The 20,921-nt window shown below is 43.0% G+C and overlaps 1 protein-coding gene across 6 annotated transcripts in view; it reads right to left on the bottom strand.

Moving 5' to 3' along the window:
* The window catches only part of OSBPL5 (oxysterol binding protein like 5), a 177,753-nt gene that overhangs the window by 78,404 nt on the left and 78,428 nt on the right, over positions 1-20,921 (bottom strand). The gene's annotated exons all lie outside the window — the stretch shown is intronic.

Consider the following 20,921-nt stretch of genomic DNA (forward strand, 5'->3'; position numbering starts at 1 on the left):
CACCAGCAATAAATAATCTGCAACTTTGTGACAGGCTCTATTGCTGTCATGCATAATCTCTTCGCACTCTTTCTGTTTCTTTTTAGTGGCTTCTTGGCACATAATCCCTGGGCAATCAAAAGGGGGGAAAAAAAAGAAATGAAACCAAAACAAGCAGTTTACTCTTTTCTGTAATTAAACTGAAAGGAATAAAGTAAATCCTTGCAACAGTGGGCTGGTGGTGGTGGAAATCACTCAGTGAACTCTCCACGGGGCTCAGATACAAATGTGTTTGACAAAGATTTCTCAGCTGATGTAGCTGAGCACACTAAAAACAGCATTTCCTAAACTGCACAGAACCTAAACCTGCCATGCAGAGGCAGGTTTGCCAAGCACAGAAACAGACTTCAGGCACACTAGCACAGTATTACTGCTTTAGCTTTAAAAATAATCCAATAGATGTTGCTAGTTACAGTATCCCATAGCAATTGTATACATATTTCAGTAGGCAAGCATGCATAATTACAGCCCTGCTTCTTCCTGCATCACTCTGCATCTGGAAAATATCCACATTTTTTCCTCAGTGGGTTTTGCCGATATTGCTAAATTAAGAGATAAGCACAGAACACACACCTTGGCCAAAGCTTGCTCCCAAGGCTATTTGTGTTGCTGCTGTTCTCTGCAGCGTGTGCTCTTCCCTGGCCCTCACACTCTCACATTGAAGGAAGAGTTTTACAAATAAAATCTTTATCTGCTGGTGTTGCCCACTGCAAGTGTATCAGTCTGTATCTTTTTGTACGCAGTTTTACAGTGATTTCATAGAATCGGAATCATACAATGGCTTGGGTTGGAAGGGACCTTAAAGGTCATCTTGTTTCAAACCCCCTGCCAAGGGCAGGGACACCTTCCACTAGTAGGTCAGGTTGCTCAAAGCCCCATCCAGCCTGGTTTTGAACTCTTCCAGGGATGGGGCATCCACAGTTTCTCTGGGCAACCTGTTCCAGTGCCTCACCACCCCCACAGTGAAGAGTTTTTTTCTAACGCCTAATCTAAATCTCTCCTCTTTTGATTTAAAACTTCCTTGTCCCCTCACTGTCTGCCCATGTAAAAGGTCGTTCATCCTCTTTTTTCTAATACCTTTTAAGTACTGAAAGGCCACAATGAGGTTTCCCCAAAGCATTATCTTCTGCAGGCTGAACAACTCCAGCTTTCTCAACCAGAGGTCCCAGCCCTCTGATCTTCATGGTTGTCCTTTGGACTCACTCCAACAGGTTTACCTCTGTCTTGGGTTCAGGTGAGAGATGTGGGAAGCCTGACTGCCAGTGCAGACTGAGGTGAACAACTCATCTGTTGATACCAGCTCTCTCTTCTCCTTTACTGTGTGGGGGGAGGGTACACTCTCTTTGGCCTTTCTCTTCTGAACAATGTGCTTAAAGAATCCCTTCTTGTTATATCTTCTTCACATCCCTTGCCAACTCCTGTTTCATCTGTGCCTTACCTTTCCTGATGGCATCGCAACGCATTCAAACTGTATCCCTGTACTCTCCCCGGTCACCTGACCCTGCTTCCACTGACTACATTTTCTTCTTACTCCTCAGCTTGAGGAGAAGGTCCTTGCTCAGCCCTGCCATATTCTAGCCTGCCTTACTTGATTTCTTACACACTGGGAGGGAAAGCTCATGTGCTCTAAGAAAAATGGCCTTAAAGAGTTGCCAGCTCCGGTCAGCTAAGGACAGTTTCCCAGGGGATCTCATCCACTAATTTTTTACACAGCTGGAATTTCACTCTTCTAAAATTCAGGGTCCTGACTTCGCTCTTTGCCAGGCAAAAAGATCATTGAGATCACAAACTCAACCAAAGCATGGTTGCTACAGCCCAGGTTGCCTCCAGTTTTAACCCCTGTAATGAGCTCATCTGTACTGGTGAGCACCAGGTCCAGTAAAGCTTCTCTGGTTGGTTTGTCTAACACCTGGACCTGGAATTTATCCTTGATGCACTCTAGGAGTCTTCTGTATTGTTTTCCCAGCAGAATATCTGGATGGTTGAAACCCCCCACCAGGATGAGAGCTCGTGAGTGCAGCGCTTCCTGTAGCTGAGGCCTGTCAGTGGGTTCCCCCTGGTAAGACACCTGTAGTAGACACCATAAAGTGTCCTTTGTTGGTCTGCTCCTTGATTTTTACCCACAAGCTCAACCTGTTTGTGGCTGTTTCTCAGCAGCAGCTCTTCACAATCTATCCATTAGAGTGCAACACCCCCACCTATCTCTTCTGTTCTGAAAAGCTCGTAGCCCTCAGTTACTGTGTTCCAGTTGTGTGATTCATTCCATCATCTTTCTGTGATAACACCACCATTCCAGTTGTGTGACTCATTCCACCATGTTTCTGTGATAACAATTCAATCATAGTTTTCTAACTGAACCATGGTTTCCAACTCCTTTTGCTTGTTACCCATGCTGTGTGCACTGGGGTCTTGGGGCAGATTTGACTGGGTTTGTGTAGATCAGATTCCTCCAAGACATCTGGCACAATATGACTGAAAACAACATGGACTAAAAAGCTTTGGAAGAACTCCCACTTGTTGCACTAATTTCTCATGAATAACTGATATTCAGAATGATGGAAAATTAAGATGAAAGTGATAATAGTAACAATAAGAATCCAGCATTTCCCCTTAAAAGTATGGTGCAAACAAGGATTAAAATGTTTGCATAAACGCCATCTTCGACACCACAGAGACCATTGTTTGCTGAAGCTGCAGCACCTGCTGAGACATGATCTTTTATTAGATCAGCTGTTTCAGCTATCAGAGACACTGCAGCAGCAGGAAACTATTGAAATTCTCATAGGAGGCAATGCTCATGTGTCAGGCAGCACAAACACCAGTGGGATTCTAACACCGCCACCTTGGACAAAGTGACAGACCCTGGTCAGGCACCATGCAAGAAGTGATGCCAAGGCCAGAAGTCCACAGTCCCTTTCCCACAAGGGGCTGGGAGAACCAGGGCACCCAGAGACACTGTCTACGTGTCCTGGGGTAACAAAGCAGGGTAGGAATCATGCAGGGTGCACACCATGCCAAAAAACCATCCAGTCTCATTTAAGAAGGCAGAGAAATCCTGCAGTAAATTCTGGCAGTAATTGAAAAAAAGAGTGGAAAGTAACATTTTTTTATGGCATGTACCAGAGTTGGTTTGGGCAGGGGTACTGTAAATCCATTCAGTGCATTTGGGGTCTGGGAGCCAGCGTTCAGGCGAGAGTGTTTCTCTCACTTTCAGACAGTGGTGGGGTATTATGACCTGAAAATAAAAATTGAGATGAATTTGAAGAAAAGGGCTCACAAGCAACTAGCACTGCAAAGGGTCTGAGGTCTCCACTGAGATGAGGGGATCGATGCAAGCAGGTTCCCGTCTAGGAAGGACAGCCTGAGGCCATTCTAGCTGTGAAAATACAGGTGATTTTTCAGGGCACATGAGACAAGGAGGTGCCAGAAACAGTTTTGTCTAGGAGGAAGGTTTGGTGGTCTCTCAAGCCTTATGTTTCCCTTGGTTCACTATTTCACCACTTTCATCATCCAACACTACAAAGATAAGTCAGTCTTCCAGCACTTGCCCGGGCTGTTCAGCATCAGCAGCAACACCAGCAAATCCAACAGTGCCGTGGTCAGTTGCCTCTGAGAGAGGGTAGGGAGTTTTTGAACGGGCACATGAGGAGGCAGCTCTAAGCAACCCCTTCTCTGTATCGAACCACTAAATATCCCAGCTACGTGGAGGCTCCTCACAAATAGTTTTAGAGTGTGGTCTGCCCTTGGCAGCCATGAGAGTCCTGGCTCCAGGCAAGGCATGGCAGTCCAGAGAGGGGAACTGTCACTGCATTGTTTGTGAGCAATGGCACATGTCTGCCATCTCAGCCACAGCAAAACAATGGGAAATCATCAAACTTCTTCCCAGAAGGAAGCCATTATAACTCCTTCCAAGACATCCTACCTCTTCCTTATACAGCCTAGTTCAGGATTAATGCCATAACAAAACCAGTTTCTGAAAACTGGTATGTGGTTTCTCTCTTCCTACCTCATACCACTTGGCTGGACTTGGGTCAGTGGTGACTTGCCTGGGGTCAGCGTGGACAGGATCAGTCTTAACACTGCTTGATCTTAAAGAGACTTGCTTGAAAGTGATTTTCCACGTGCCTAGTAATCACATTCCTACTGTTTCTTTCTTTGTTTATGCTACATTTCTGCCAAGTAACAGCCTCCTTCCTGAAAATGGAAAAGCACGTCTGGGTCCCCAGGCTTATATCAGGTGATTTTCTTTACAAGTTTGGCTGAACTCGTTGCTTTCCTAAAACAGCAGGCAAAACATCTTGATCTTCAAAAAAACAAAAGGACAACAGTCAAAAAGACCACTATTAAATGCTGTTAGAAAAGGCCGAGTAGCACATGCAGCTCTGTGTTGGTAAATTAACAGTGTAAAATCAGACCTCAGAACAGACTATCCCACTTCAAATCCCTCTAAATTCTGATGCTTGCAACAAATCAATGGCCTGATCAATTTAAAACAAGAAAACAACTGAGCTGGCATGTGGATTATGCAACTAGGTTCAACTCCTACACAGAAATTTAAGGTCTGGTGGTGAAGCTGCTTTCAAAGACACTATAAAATGGGAAAAGTATGCTAACTTGTCTAGGGAAATCTCAGAATGCTCCTGCCTCAAAGTCTACACTGGTCCTTTTCCTCTGGGCATTTCTTACTCAGTCAAAGACAATGCCCAAATAACATAAAATAGAGCTTCTTCCTACAGCTGAAGTAGCAAAAGCCGAAAGGCATCTCCCTTTGTGTCTTCTGATTTCCTGCAAGAAAAGGAACACCTTTTTCCTTCAAATCTCTCTGAATCACAGAGCAGATGGGCAGCCCTTAACCCTTTTCTGGCCAGGCAGCAGGACACAAGCATTGCTGGAGACCTCCTACATCCCAGCTCAGCCCCCCAGCCCCAGAACCCTTTGGCCATCCCAGTGTGGAGTTGCCATGCAGTCTTCTCCAGTGGCTCTGGCAAGGGCAGCTTAGCACAGCTGAGCCTGCCAGGCCTTTCCCGACTGTACAAGTCAGTGTATTTCTAGTTTAAAAAAAAACCAACAAACCGAAGCAAATAAACAAACAAGAAACAACATATTTTTCTTTCTCTTTTTAGATCTGGAATCCTCTTGAAATGTCATTGACATGAAAGGGATTTGGGCTTTGCATTTTTTGTGATTGCAGAGAGCAACCACGCACCTACTGACACAAAAAAACCATGCTGGGCTGTATAGTGCTGCTTTTTCATCAAGCAAAATTAGATGGAGATGGAGGAAGAACTCTGGAGGAAGAAAGCCTGGCAATGCTTTCTCAGAGCTTCCAGAGTCCCCATTAACTTCTCATTTCCACAACTGTACGTTTTGGAATGACACAGGCAAGCCCTTCATTTCTAGTAAGCTGCAGACTAAACTATTTTATATCCAGAATTTTGACAAAGGAAAACCTGTTCATTTGAAATTGCTGTAAGATTGTTCTCAAACAGTCCTACAATATGCTTCATGCTGCACCTTCTCATGCTATTTGCAAATTAAACCTATTTTTTAAACAAATTCTCTCACTACATGGCAAGGCACTGCTGCCTACCCTGACCCTAGCTGGGAGAGAGAGCTCCTAGGCAAAGGATCTCTACTGTGCACTGAAACCTTCACTGCTTTGCTTTGGAGGATGCCACAGGTAAGAGGGAGCAGGCTGGAGATACCAATCCTCCTTTATTATGCTCACAGTCCTACTTGCTCAAAAGCATTTTTTGCCTAAATTACTCTTTTCTATCTGCAAACAAACATGGCCATAGGAAGTGGGTTACTGACAGTACTGAGGCATGCTCACTGCTTTATGCAAAGTACAGCTTTGATGGGATGGTACTTTTTCCCAGCAATGCTGCCATTGTCATCAATTCAGCTCAGGTGAAGGAAGTAACCTTTCTAAATCAGGGCACTTTCATTCCTGAAGAACAGATTCAGTAACAGCACCGATCCCATAACCTGGTCTGAAAAATGTGACTGCAGGCTTTTCTGTGCAGGCAGGCCCCTGAAAGAACACAAATTCAGAACTTGGCTGATTTGTAGCATTAACATTTATTACACAACACAGAACTTCTCTGCCACCACCATCATCAGTGCACGTGAAGCTATTTTGCTCTAGAGATGACTTTCACAAAAGCTGTATCTTCCTGCCTTCACAGAGGCTCCACTGTACCTGAGCAGTAAAATACTGTAGTAACAGGGTAGAAAAGTGAAAAATACAAGGTACTAAAGGATCAGATTAGAGAGGTACCATTTTGGAGATTTACATACAGACACTTGAAGGTACCTTTTTTTTAAAAAAGGGAGTGAATTATAGCCAGTTTGTCTTGCAGTTCAAAGAACTCAGGATCCCAGGAGTCAAAGAGATGAGCCAGAACAGCTAGGCAGAAAAGCATCTCAAAATAAAAGCTGTTAGAAACTAATAGAGAAGCCTCAAATGGCAGCAAGGGAGGGAAAACTAAGAGCAGCAAGAATATGTTCACCACCCATCCCTCTAGGCAAATTACTCTTCTCAGGATGTTTCTGGCTAACAGGCTAATCTTGGAAATAGTTTTGTTGCATACTCTGTGCCTGTTTCTGGGAACACAGCTATGAGAATTAAGCCTGCTAGAAAGTATGGGTAGGTCTGGGCTTTTAGCCCTAGTTTAGGAGAAAATGTAAACCTTTTTCCAAATATGTGATTAGGTCCCATGATGCAGGAAGAAGCAAGAAGATAGCTAATATGTGTTTATAAATCTTGCCACATCTGCTTCCAAACTTTCCATTAACAACTTGGTGAGTGTCCAGTAAACAGGAGGTTTTCCAGGGCTAGGACACTGAGGAAATACTGCTGGGTGAAACGCTATTGTAATGATATTCCCAAATGACATGATGAGGTTGAGACAGGATTTGTGCTTGCCAACAGTTAGCCTGAATCACTGCCATGCTGCCAATAAATGACAGTGCTTTGGGTTTGGGGCGTTGTTCTTTTTCCTCAGTTTAATAAACAAAAGCTGCAAGGAGAAGTTTTTTTCTTGAAGGCAGACTGCAGAGCTGCAGAGAAGAACAGGAGAATTTGTCTTTGAAAAGTAAAAAACACCACAGAACTGTGAACCAAGATGCAGTTTCATGCCCACAAAAATCAGCAAAGCTCTTTAGCCAAGTCGGAAAGAATCGAGTCCAGCAACACACCCCGCAAGCACTCACACAGGCACAGAAACCTCTGCAGCACCTGGCCCGGTTTTGAGGAATTACAGCAGCAGGGTTAGTTTGCAGCGAGCAGGACTGTGCTGTCAGAGCAACGCTGCCCTACAAAGATCAGCCCCATACTGGGGCCAAACAGGGGAAAAAGAGATGGGTGAAAGTCCAGCGACCCAACTGCTGCCAGAAGGACAGAGATGAGGAGGACTGGCAGCTCCAAGAGCTTCCCCCAGGTTGAGTACTCAAAGAAAAAGGCCACGGCTGAGTGAGTTCAGCAAGCCATGGACACACAGGTCACAGAACCAGGAAAACTGGGTGCAAAGGCTGCTGGGACCTCTTTCAGAGCCCACTACTCCCAAGCAGAGTGAAACCAGGACAAGGGTGCTCCTCGCCCATCCAAGTGTCCTCCTCTGCTCCCGGCAACTACAGAGCACAACAGGAGGTTTGGATTGAAGAACTCCATATGGTGAAACATGTGCTGGCTGCTACAGGGCGAAGTAAACTTTCTAAACAGACTGAGCTATCGTTATTATGTGTGATCCAGAATTGTTTGTTGTAACTTTAGTTACTAAAACTGCTAGGAAAAATATTTCCCCTTAGTTTTATACATACTGTGGGAAAAAGCCAGCGTAAGGGATGAAGAGGAAATTGTTCTTCCTTATGGCCACATGCAGAAGGTGAAGTCTGACTGACTTCTGCAATTAAAAATGGAAAATCAAAAAATGCTGTTGGTTAAATCACGAAGTTGCCTTCTCAGCAGTGTCAGCCTGCTTCTATGAAACAGCATCTCTCCCCACCTTTGAAAGGGTTTGTTTTTTTCCAAATGAAATCACTTATCTGCAAAAATTGTAACTGCAACCACAGCTCTGGTCCATTTTCAGATTCACACATTTTCAGATTCACACTTAGTCCTTGGTGCCAACATGTTTTGTCCTAAGTACTGTCTTTATATATGACAGAGAACTTCTGATAAGACACATAGCCACGGAGGATGAAGTGGCACAAAAAAAAAGCTTTTCTTGGTAAGAGTTTTGCAGATTTTAAAAATTTCAGCTAAAGACAAATTTATCCAAACCTTCAGAAATCCAGCTTTCAAATGTTCAAAACCTTGTGGTTTTGTCTCAGAGAACCTGGCAGATTAAAGAAATTTTGATGCCTCCCAACATGACTTATATACTAATTTACACAATAAGCCCCATACACTTCAGACTATGCCAATAACTTGTTCTATGGTCATTTTTTCTGCAGTCTCTTCTGGCTAGTTGAATGTATGGGACACTTACATTAAATTGCCCATTACGCTTAATTTACCTTACTGTAACTACTTAAAGATAAGTTTATTGTCTGGAGCTACAAAAGGATAAGGGGTTCATTAAACTAGAAAGGAAGGAACACTCATAAAAAGTGGCCTTATTTCTTCCAAAACTCTCATTTTCATTATGGCCTTTTACACAGACAAACATTGTGTACTGTAGCTTAAAATTAATCTAGAACCATGGGACTGCATATGAGGTGACATATGTGTCAGCTTCCTTTGAATCCAGCCATAAGCAACCAGAATCAGAAACAGCCTGTTCTGCTCCCTCTTCATGATCTCTTTTGCTTTAATGCTTTCAGATCAACAAGGTTTTGCTTTTACAACAGCTCCCAAAAAGTAAAAGATGTTATGGGAATGGTAAGAAAGCCAGTAATGAAGCCAGATGCAGTGAAAAACAATAGAGAGAGTAAAAAACCTCAGTAAAAGTCACTTCAAATACCATTATCACTGCTGGTAAAGAACACAACAGACATGTGGAGCCAGATCCACAGCTGGTGAAATGACTTTCATGCAAGTGAGGCTATTTACACGATGTCTTTTTACGTTTAGCAGAGAGCAGGGTCTGTTCGAGAGGACAAGCGTGAGGCTCCAGGCTGTCTCTGAAGCACTAACATATCATTTCGTACTACAGATAGCTGGGTATCATGTGTTGCATTGGCTTCTGGTTTTAAACTGTGCTCCCGTGGTTAAGCAGAGCAGCTGCACAGCAAGGAGGGAATGACTTGCAACCCAAGAGAACGGCCAGTGCCTGCACTCCACCCAGGAGAGTGCTGTACGTGCCGGAGGCACAGCAGTATGACATGTAGCAGCTAACTCTGATAAAGACAGTCAGGCTTGAATCCTGTGATTTAGAAAATAGCCTTTCCCTTGAAAGGGTGGACACCCAAAGGAAGGACCTCCAGCCCCAAGTCTGCTTTCTGCATCAAAGGGCACGCTCTAAATCCAAAGCGAGCAAGAGGGCTTAGATGTGTTTCTGACAGAACATGCCATTTCTAAAATGGCAATGTAACACAGTTGCCAAAGGATTTTTTTTCTCTGAAACCACACCTACCATACTCTTTTGTGCCAAGAAAATCCATTTCTGCAGCTGTGCCCTCAGTGACTCAGAGACTCCCTGATGCTGAGTGTCCAGACTTGTCCCACTGGTAGCCCTGTGGCAGCATGGGCAAGAAGGGGAGATTCGCTCGAGAGGACAGGGAACTAGGACTGACACTTACATCCGAGCCAGACTGGCTTCCGGAGTATTTTTGCTTGTATTATATGGAATGAATACACCAGAGAATGGAAAACTAGATTGTGAGCTGTGATCCCACAGCTGGAACATGGCAGCAGAGGAAGGGCAACAAAAATGTCCTTTCTCTGCAGCTCCCTGCATTGAGCAGCAGGTGACCACAGCAAGTGGAATACAGGACCTCATGCCTGCTACTTGTGGCCTGGCATTTTACAGCTTTTCCAAAAAGACTGAGTTCACAGACTGCCATTATTCAGTTTAGGGCCTGACAACAGGAGAAAGTGCAAGCAAAGTGATTCCCTATGGGGACAGGCAAGAAGGTGGGTAACTGAAGACTTGTTGGTGAAAATAAATCAAGAAATAAAACAAGCCAAATGTACATTTAATCCCTTGAAATCTGGCTTAAAATATTGAGCTCAGAGCTGGTGAACCCCAGGTCAAGATTTCCAGGGATGTTAAATGGGCCTGGTACAGTTAAGCATGGTCTAAGAGGGCCACATCCACATTACAAGCTTAGAACCACAGCACAAAAATCACTGCTTGGCAGGACCATGGCATCGAGGCAGTGCTTGGGGAAAGCCAAACCTGCAAAAAGCACCAGGAAACAGGGCCGAAACACATTCAGAGCTGCCTATGCCTACCCCACCCAGATTTGAAGGCAGAACCAGCTGGATTCACACCACCACACTCCTCATAGCCAAAGCCTTCATCTCCCTCCTAAGCACTGTGGATAACAGCTGACACTGACAGTACAGAGGTGTAATAATGTGGGTGAAGTTGGATAAAAAAGCAGGCAGAGACTGTTTCTTGCTTAGATCTGTAGATGGTACCATCCACCATACCCTAGTGGTTCAGTGACAGAAGGATCCAACATAATTAAATTCAAGCTATCCACAGTTGCACACATAATACAGACATGTATATATACATACGTAGCAACACACACATATATATATGCATACACATATGTATGGATTCAACAAAACACTCACCCTCACAGAAAAGCACCAAAATCTATCTGCAATGTAACGCTGCAGTGATGATATCTTAACTGATTGCTATTTCAAGACACTGTCACTGGAAAAGATTTGTATCTCCATCACTGCGCCCGCCCATGCAATTAGTCTATCTTTGTGCCAAATTATATTAATGGACAATGAATGGAAAGTTTCTATTAAAAAAACATTCACAGGAAAAAAAAATCTACACAGATTACCTTTAACAAAAGAGAAAGATCAAGACTGAGAAAGCTTAGTGCCACGGTTCTCTGCTTAAAATGCACTGGAAAATTCCAATTACTGCCTCTCAATTCCTATATATCAATTTTTTTTGCTTAAAAATAAAACAGATCTCTGCAATTTAATCAGCACGATAACAGTACAGATGAGCTATGGTGTGTGAAGAGACATAATTAAGCTTTGAACCCTAATTCTAATCCTAATCTAACCCTTAACACTAACTACTACCCTATGCCCAAACCTTGGTGACAAATATTGCCTACAGGGCAGCCAGGGCAGGGGGAAAAACACCCACCCAGGGGAAAAGAAAAATCCCTCAGCTCAGGGATTTTTATTCTAAATTGAAAACAAAAAAAAAATTAAAAATTCTACATCAAAGGCACCTGCAAGACTAAATGCACACGTACAAGGTTAGACACATTCAGTCACACTCAATCAAATTCCACTCAATTCCCAGTCCATGAAAAATGAATGGCTAGAAAGCACAACTGCTGATGGAGCCTGGAATGATGTGGCAAAAGAGGTCCAAATGGAAACGTTCAAGATGAGACCCATGCATGTGACCCACCTCCCTGTGCATGAGAAGAAGTACGTGAGTGGCACTGTGCATCGGCACTGAGCACAGACATTCGAGACCCTGGGGATGGCACTGGAGCCTGATGCTGCGCTCCTTGAGCAAAAAGAGCCACATCAAGACCTGAGGAAGGCCTAAGATACAGAAGATAGACTACACAGCAACACTGATGGAGCTTGGAACTGCCCTGCCAGGCAAATGCTTGTGTGGTGCTAAAAAGGAACCCTCTGCCTTTACTTTTCCAAAGCCTGTTGCCAGACAGCCCTGTCCCGTACACTCACTTCAAATCCCCTCTCTGCCATTCCCAACCTTTTGCCCTTCTCACGTCCCAATTCCTCAAGTTACCTTTCAGAAGACAAAGGTTCTGAATCCATCATCAACAACAACAACCAAAAAGTGCATTAAAAGTAACTTTGAACCAATACAATTAATCACAACTGCAAAAATTTAGCCTTCACAGGAACTTAATGTCAATAGGTAGGTTCCCTCAGGAAACTAAACCAGAAAGTTCCACTCTCATGAACTTCTCTCAATGAACAAGCACTGCTGAGACCCAAAGGAACTGCAGACACTTTCTGGTGGCCCATCAGAGGCTCTGCATCCAGGTTGGACCCAGTCATGCACACCACCAAGAAGGCAAAGCAAATGTGGACATGCAGTCTCCTGTGCCTTATCAGACAAGCACTCCAATGAAGCTACTCAGCATGACTGGGGGATTTGACCCCAAACACAGACTGCTCCATATTGTGCTGCACAGATTATAAATGAAATTTTAATTACCAAAATTAAATGTACCAGAACTGTAAAAAGCACTAGGTGTTTACTCTCCCTAAGGAGAACAGCAGCTACATTTCAGCTGTCTCAAATGGCAGGTTGCTGTCAATACCTGTGGTCTCCATCTGAGAGCACTGCACAGTAACCTTCTTATCACTCAGATAGGGAAAGCTCCTATTCCAACCTGAGTCACCAGTGAGCTACAGCATGGCATTGAAGAGAAGTGTCTGGTCTTAAATGAATCCTTTGCTAGGATTTTCATGATGAAAAAAGGGCTTCCCTCTTCTTCCTTCAACTTATCTCACAGTCCTTAGATGACATTCACACAAAACTGAGCTTAGGCTTCAGAAAAACACATCTTCTTGGCATCTCACCAACTCTGTGCACTGAGCTGACTTTTACCAAAGCAGAAGAAAATTTCACAGCAGCTTTCCTTGATCAGACCACTCAGCTCAGTCAAACACTGCAGGAGCTAACAAACACAGGCATCTTCATCAAAGTGAATGCAACAGTAGTTATAAATGGAGCTTCTTCTAAAGAGAGGCAGATTGGCAGGTGTCGTTTATTTAATCCTTCATCAAATGCACAGTAGGCACAGCATTTCAACAAAAGCAGAAAAACATGTCAGGATGAATATACCATCATTTTCACAAAGCATCAGGGTTCAGATCCTGCCTTGGTGAAAGCCGGAACCACAGTGCACCATAAAATCCACCCAGATTTCTTTTCCAGGGCAGCCTGAGTCCATGCACATAAGTTAGGAGCTATGCCTAAGCTGCCACAACTGGATGCCGCTCCACTGAAATCACAATTTGTTTCAGAAGGGAGTAATTTTTACAAATGTTCCCTGAGTAAATGAGGCGATCCCATCGGAAACATTCTGATGCAAGAGAAATCTTTTTTTTTAATTTTAAATAGAGACCAATCTCTGATAATCTCCTATGCAGTGAATAATGCTGTACTCCACAAATAGCCTGACTGATCCAAATGTGTGGTTATCATGAGTAAGGTACTACTCACAGTGAGCAAAGGTGATAAAAACATCTGTTCCTTCCTCATTATCACAAAGAGGTGGCCTTCTACTACTGCATATATGAGACTAATGGCATGTAGGGAACTGACTCATATATTAGGTGTGTTCTATCTTTATAAAGACTGTTACACCAAAGAAAAGGAAAAAGTGGATTTTTACCTTGTATTCAGTGTCTTTAGGTAAACAGGTAACCCAGTTCCTGTATCTGCTTTATATAATTTAAATGACACATACTCACACAAGTAGGTTGAACACATGACAGCCCGTCATGTTTGCTGGTGAACATACTGAGTCAACGAGTTTCAAATATCTGAGATGGGCATAGGGCAATATCTGAGATGGGCATAACTCAACCCGAGCTGATGCTTCTCCTGTCCTCACATCAAACAACAGCCTGAGTCCTGCCCTAAGCAGCCACTTACCCATTCCCCTACATCGTTCTCTAAAGTGGACTGAGAGCAGAACAAGCCCATAGCAGCTTTTACAGGACATTGAGCTGTTTAACACCATCACTTTGCAGAAAAGTAACATCTTTGCACATATTGTCCTAAATATATCTATTACTAACCATTACTATGCAATACAAAGGTAAGGATTTGAATTAAATGAACTTCTGCAACACTCCTCAGATTTCTCACCAGCCTGACAATAATGATGTTTTCAGAAATTACATGAAGTAAAAAAATGAAACCAAATATTTTGCTTTAACTTTCTAATACCAGGAAAAAAAATCTATCCCACTTCTGCTTCTCTCACAGCTTCATTCTGACCACTTCAGCTTTGTTTGCTCCAGAATATTTTTAAGTGTAACCACACTTGGGAATGGTCAGCTGGTGTACTCACTACTGGTGCTGAATATCCACATGACTATACACATACAGCACTTTATCATAAAGATCTGATGGTCTTGTGGATATAACACAGGAATTGAAAGTTGAAAATAAAACCCCAAACCCCACACCCTCTGCATTTCTGTTTTCTAGTCCATGTTTAACTGTACAAACATGTAGGGTGGGGACTTTCACTCTTCCTGTTGGGCAATGCATGAACACATTGGGTTTCTGATCTCAGACTGGGAGGAGAAAAACCCTTAAACTGGAAAAAGAGTTGAAACTATTAGTAGGTGGAATAGAGAGACTCAGGAAGAACCTTATGCCTGGTGGAACAGCATTATGACAGATGGAAAACAAATGGCAGCCTAAATCCTGCCCCACTTTTCTTCCCTGGCTCTCCACTCTGCAAATCCCTGACATGCAGCTCCAGCAGCAGGGAAGCTAAGTAAAAAGACTATTGTTCTCTGCAGAGAGATCACAATATCAACAAAAATTATATCCAGGCTTTCCAAGCAGACATCTGCTAGAAGCAGACTAGGACCTGGAAAGATAAGCAGTACTAATACACATAAATTGATAATAAACCCAGTTATACCCCAAAACCCAGGAGTCTAATTTTGATAATAAGTAACAGCAAATTCAACCCCAGAGTAATGAGAATAGCTTTCTGGTTGCCCCAAATCATGTCCCACCTGCAGCAGACTCTAGAGTACTCTACTCGAGTGCTCTCCTCTTTCAGGAGGATCCTTGTTGCTGGTATTTACATTGCCCAACTTCTGCTAACCAATTATGGCTCCTAAATTAGGAAATTAGTCTCTCTGTTTTTAGCAGAAGGAGAGAGGCTCCTGCCAAGAGTGACTCAAAGCAGCAGCTCTCTCAGCAGGACCCTGGTATCACCGTGCTCTTAGAGGCGATATGTAAGTCAGACACCTAAAAGTAGCAAGTGAAAACACCCATTGAAGCTCCTTTCCATTCCACTCACATATATCCTTTCTTGGGAAGTGAGCACTAGTTTTGGCTACACAGTTTTGGTTCCTGAACAGCTATTCAAATTACCCTTGTACCTTTCTACCACTGAAGTATCTTATAGGGATGCACCTGGGCCAAAGCTGCATTACTCTTCCCCAAGGTCTGGCTGCAGCTCCATGTCGAAGCCTCATGCACAAAGGAAAACACTAGGAGAGAAGGGGGGGGAATTCCAAGTTCGGAGGTTTTTCAGATTTGCAATTCATGACCCAGACCAGAATTTGGAGCAACAGGCAAGACTCTAACATCTGAGAAGTGCCACTGCAATGACTCTTGATACATACCATGCAGCATAAATGCAAGATGCAATCCAAGAATATTACTACTGGGTCTCTCTGTGGCTGTGTAGCACTTGGCTGTACTTGTTGCCTTTACCCTCAGAATCAAGGAATTGTTTAGGTTGGAAAAGACCTTTAAGACCATTGAGTTCAACCGTTAACCCAGCACTTCCATGTTCACCACTAAACCATGTCACTGAGCGCCACATCTACATGTCTTTTGAGTACTTCCAGGGATAGTGACTCCACCACTTCACTGGACAGCCTGCTTCAATGCTTGACAACCTGTTCAGTGAAAAAATGTTTCCTAATATCCAATCAAAATCTCCTCTAGTGCAATTCAAGGCCATTTCCTCTTGTCCTACCCCTTGTTACTTGGGAGAAGAGATCAAAACCCACCTGGCTGCAAACTCCTCTCAGACCTTATCAGAGTGATAATGTCTCCCCAAACCTCCCCTTCTCCAGGTTACATAACCTCAGCTGCTCAGCTCCCTCAGCCTCAATTCATCAGACTTGTTCTCTAATCCTTCCACTAGCCTTATTGCCCTTCTTTGGACATGCCCCAGCACCTCAGCATCCTTGCCCAAAACTGAACACAGGATTCACGGTGTAGCCTCACCAATAAATCAAAACCAATCCCAAACACCAGCAGATCATCAAACAGATACAGCTGCCCTAGAAGACTTCCACTTGGTAGGACACAGCCAGAACCACCAGATGATATACTTTCCACCCAAATGCTTCTTTCAGACAGGGTGATCTCTGCTCTGTTCCACTACAGCTGCCAATACCCCCACAAAGCTAGAAGAGCACAGTTGTTTGGCTTTCTGAAGCAGTAGCACCCACTGTTGTCCTTAATCTACTCCATCTGCACAGAAGGCAAATTAGCTATAGTTCTGGTGTCTTTTTGATAAAGGGTTGCAAAAGAAAGCAAATTACCACTTGAGGCAACATTCCGTATGTAGAAGTGAGAGACATGTAACAAAATTATGTGAAATGGTTATTAACTCATGAATGTGTTAATAATCCTACCACTCCAGGCCAAAAGAGATCTCAAACAGTCCTGTATTGTATTTCTTCCCCATCCCTCTGCCCAAAGCAGACTGAGTGCATTCAGGTCATGCACTGGTAGGTATTTCTCCAGTATCCTCTCAGTAACTTCCAGTGAGGAAAACCACACAGCTTTTCCTCTGCAGCCTCTTCTGACAATTCATCATCTTTACAGTATATTGGTTTTCCTAATGCTTGATCTGACTAATTTATTTACATTGAGAATGAGAGTACCATAGGCAGTGGTACACACACTTATCACTGCAGTGGCTTATAATTAAAGTTACTCAAGACTTACCAGTAGAGGACTTGTACTCAGCTTAATTTCAACTATTTGTGTTGAAATTCAGAATCTCAGTCACCTGCCTCAGGGCTGGTTTAAAGAACATTTCAACCAGAGATAATCAGTGATTACTATGAATGGAGATATGATGTATATTTCATGCCAGCCAGAGACCTTCCCATTTGTAAGAGCAACTTGCAAATATAGCCTAGCACCACTCCTATGGAAAAGTACCATAATTTGGCCAAGCTGTGTGTTTTCATACCAACCTTCCATCCTACCACTGCTGTTGCAGTGAAGGAAGGTAAAATCAGTGGCAGCTGAACCTAGCTTCCATGGCAGCAGACCCAAAACAAGGCACAAACAGCTCAGAAACACACACAGGTTGGAGCAGGGACACATCTCCCACACTGAGCCTTTCCAGTTATCGACTGGGAGCCTGGCCTTGGCACACTGAAGGCTGGGGGTGTACCAAGAACCGACAATGGAGTAAGATATAGGGGAAGATGCAACCAGAACTAAGTCTCCAAGAACACAATCTAGGACCTGATGTTATTCATCTGAGCTCAGTGGCAACCTCCCTAATAATTTCAGTGGAACAGAAGCTGGTTCCTAGCACTTGACTCAATTTGCCCTTCCACCTCTCCTGTGATCCCTCCAGTTCAAGGACAAGGTACACTGGCAAGGCAAGGCAGCAAAAAGCATATGTCCCTGCTCTGAGTACAGTAATCTGCCAGTAAATAAATGGAGGACCAAGTCCTGAGTGCTGTCTCTTCATGGGTATAACATTTTTTAAATTAATAGATCAATGAAGCTAAAGGCATAACACTCCAATCTGCAGTTATAAACTCAGTCTCACAGATGTCTGATATACCACCCTGAATCCCACTCTAATTACCTTTTCCCATTGGTTTCCATCACAATGTATAGCATGGACTCTCACTGGCACGCTGCCTGGAGGGTCATTCCACAAGCAGCAAGCTTTTCACAGCTGGAGCATGGGAAGGGGTGTGAATCACATCAGCATTTTTCAAAGCAACCACTTAGGAAGAAGTTCTCAATTTACAGTCACTCAGTGAAAGGGAAACAAATAAAACCTTAAATGGGCTTAAATGTGGGGACAGATAACAAGATGTGGCAAAAAACCACCTTTGATCTCTTATGGTGTAAGGAACCATAATCTAACAACATACAAGTAAAGAGTTGGAGATAAGTGAGGGTAGAACCCCTACAGAACTGAGTATCTGGAGATACTATCATCTGTTACACACACATGAAATGATGTATGACAGTTTGCACCTTACAGGGGTTCTAGCACAGATACAGCATTTTAAGAGGGCATACAGCAATGATTTTATTAAACCTGGACTAATCTCCAAATATTTTCTTCATTCAGGGTAGTAGTTGAATCACCATCCCTGGAGGTATTTAAAAGCCATGTAGATGTGGCACTCAGGGCCATGGTTTAGTGGTAGACTTGGCAGTGCTGGCTTAACGGTTGGACCTGATGATTTTAAAGGTCTTTTCCAACCTAAAGGATTCTATGACTCTGTTGTGTGCATGTTCCTGTTTGGACTGTGAAGGATTCAAACCTCTGCCATCTGCAACAGCATTGCCCATGCGCAGAGAGCAAGAATGCGCTGCACTTCTGGAGATGTAGCTCTCATTTAAAACTCACACCTTTGGAACAACTTTCTACCAACAGTTCCAGGAGCCTTATCCTTGCTGAAGGCCATGTAAACTTTTACAGTCCAGTTTTCTGTATTACTCACTTATTCATTTATTCTAAACACAAAAATGGGAAAAACATCATTTGGTCATTTCAAATATCCCAAAATGATCAACCACTTATTTTATCATGTTTTCTTCAATTGCAAAATTATTTGTGTGAGCAAGCATATGAAAAGCTGGAGAAGAACCTTTTTGGTTCTAATCACTACGTCATTTTAATGCTGGAGAACAACCTTTATTGAAATCTGTCATATCTTTGTAAGGAAATGCACTTAATTATGTAAAAGGCCCTCTTACATTTTTCAACTCTTTTAGCATATGCTCCCAATTATAGCACTGGCATTTTGAGAACAGCCAGATATTCAAGCTCTCAGTTTCATAAACAAGCATCTTGTCAGCTTGGAACTAAACAGAGAGGAAGCTGCAAAACCAGAACCACATGCTGCACTACACTATTTTTAAACACAAAAATCAGAAACCAACACTTCTTCATGAGGGGAATTTTCTCTAGGTTCAGATGACACCACAACTGACCAGAGGTGAACACCTCTTACAGTGAGGCACTGGGCTATTTTCTGCAATTTTAACATACTGAGGCAAATATGAATTGTACCTTTCATGTAGATTATGAAAGCTGCCTTTAAAATTAATAAGTGGGACAAAAATATAGAAAAATTATGCAAAGTAGCAATTTTTTGTAAACAGCTGTTAGGTAGATACTTACTAAAAAACAGCCCAAACTAGGAGGCATTCCTCAAATCCAACAGCAGCTCTGAACATACATCAAAGGGAGAGCTCTCAGATGAAAAGGCTGGCATTTCAGAAAATAATTTGACATTGCCTCAGTCTTGCCTCCCATAGAATGACTAAGCCAAACAAACAGTATCTGTGAGCTGTCAATGTGAAAAATCACTACAAAAGGTACTGCTGGTTTATTCACGATGGCTCACCCAGAATGATAACATGAAATCAAAAGCCTAATCTTTTCCAATTTACTGCCTCAGACAGAAGTTCCTGGCAATGATGGAAGATACTGAGAGCAAAAGGGCAGCTGAAACAAAAGTAAATCTACTTCATAATGTGGTTGTTGGGATTTTTTCCCCCTGCAAGCAGCTATGGTGTAGCAGAAATAGTTCTAAAAATTAAATGGTGATGTATATTCACAGGCTGTGACGCAGCACATGCCAAGGACCAGCCAAGAAAAGCTTCCTTGGACTCCTCTGGCTTTCAAACCACTTTTCTAGGGCAGCAGCACCAAGTGACACCTAACCAAGAAGCTCAGTCCAGAACACAAGCTGGCTGACCACATGAACTAATTTCAGGAGTAAGTACTACGTACTGCGTAAGATACACGGGATCCCAGCTCTGGTACCCTTTGGTACCTTTAGTCAGGCTTAAGGACATTGTTACCAAACAGAGAAAAACATTAGGTTGCCTTTGTGTTTCAAATGACCAAGAAAACTTCTGATGGAACCACTGCAAGCAATGTCATCTGCTAACAAAAACCCAGCATCAATTGACCTTGTGATTAGGAGTGGTTTTGCTGCCACACAGCTGGGAAAATTAGTCTGTGAACTGACAAAGACAAAAGAGAAATCTGCAACACGAGAAGGGCACAGCAGTATGTGGTATATGTTACATTCTAAAATAGTTGCAGTATGTTCAAAACTCCCAATATACTTCAAATATAAGTTTCAGTCCAAGGTTTCTACATTTCCATCACAGACACCATCACAAGGATAGTCTTTGGCTCTGGAACTCACTGAGGTGACTCAATGATTTTATGAACCAGTTATCTTCAGCAGTCTGACGCAGCTCTTCAGATGTATCAGGCTGCAAGATGTGATTGTTCCCTCCGTATTGTCACCCCCCAAGTCTCCTGATTATATTTTCTGCTTTCTGTCCTTTTAACCTTCTGCTGCCTATATTATATTGGGTCCAGACTATGACATGAAACTCCCTGTGGCAAGAGCTTTGACTGCATCTCTCAGTCACAGACTATAATTTCTCGGCAGGACAGTCACCAGTAAAAGTTATTACACCAATTACTGTGCAGTAATACTCACACAAGCATTAAAAACTCCTGGCTTAAAAATGCCTGCTACAGTAGATGACTTGCTTTATGTATTTTCCCATTAGCAACACATGAAATGATTAAATGAACCCCTTTTGGTGCCCTGCTTGCTTTGTGACTGTAAGCATTTTCTTTCCAGCTGATGATGTGGCTATTTGATTTGCTTTGGATGAAGTGCCAAAGAAAGGCATCATCCAATCAGAATAGCAGAATATTTGTCTCATATGTCT

Source organism: Lepidothrix coronata, unplaced genomic scaffold, assembly GCF_001604755.1.
Source record: "Lepidothrix coronata isolate B3197 unplaced genomic scaffold, Lepidothrix_coronata-1.0 Scaffold1, whole genome shotgun sequence".
In the NCBI taxonomy this organism is placed as follows: Eukaryota; Metazoa; Chordata; class Aves; order Passeriformes; family Pipridae; genus Lepidothrix; species Lepidothrix coronata.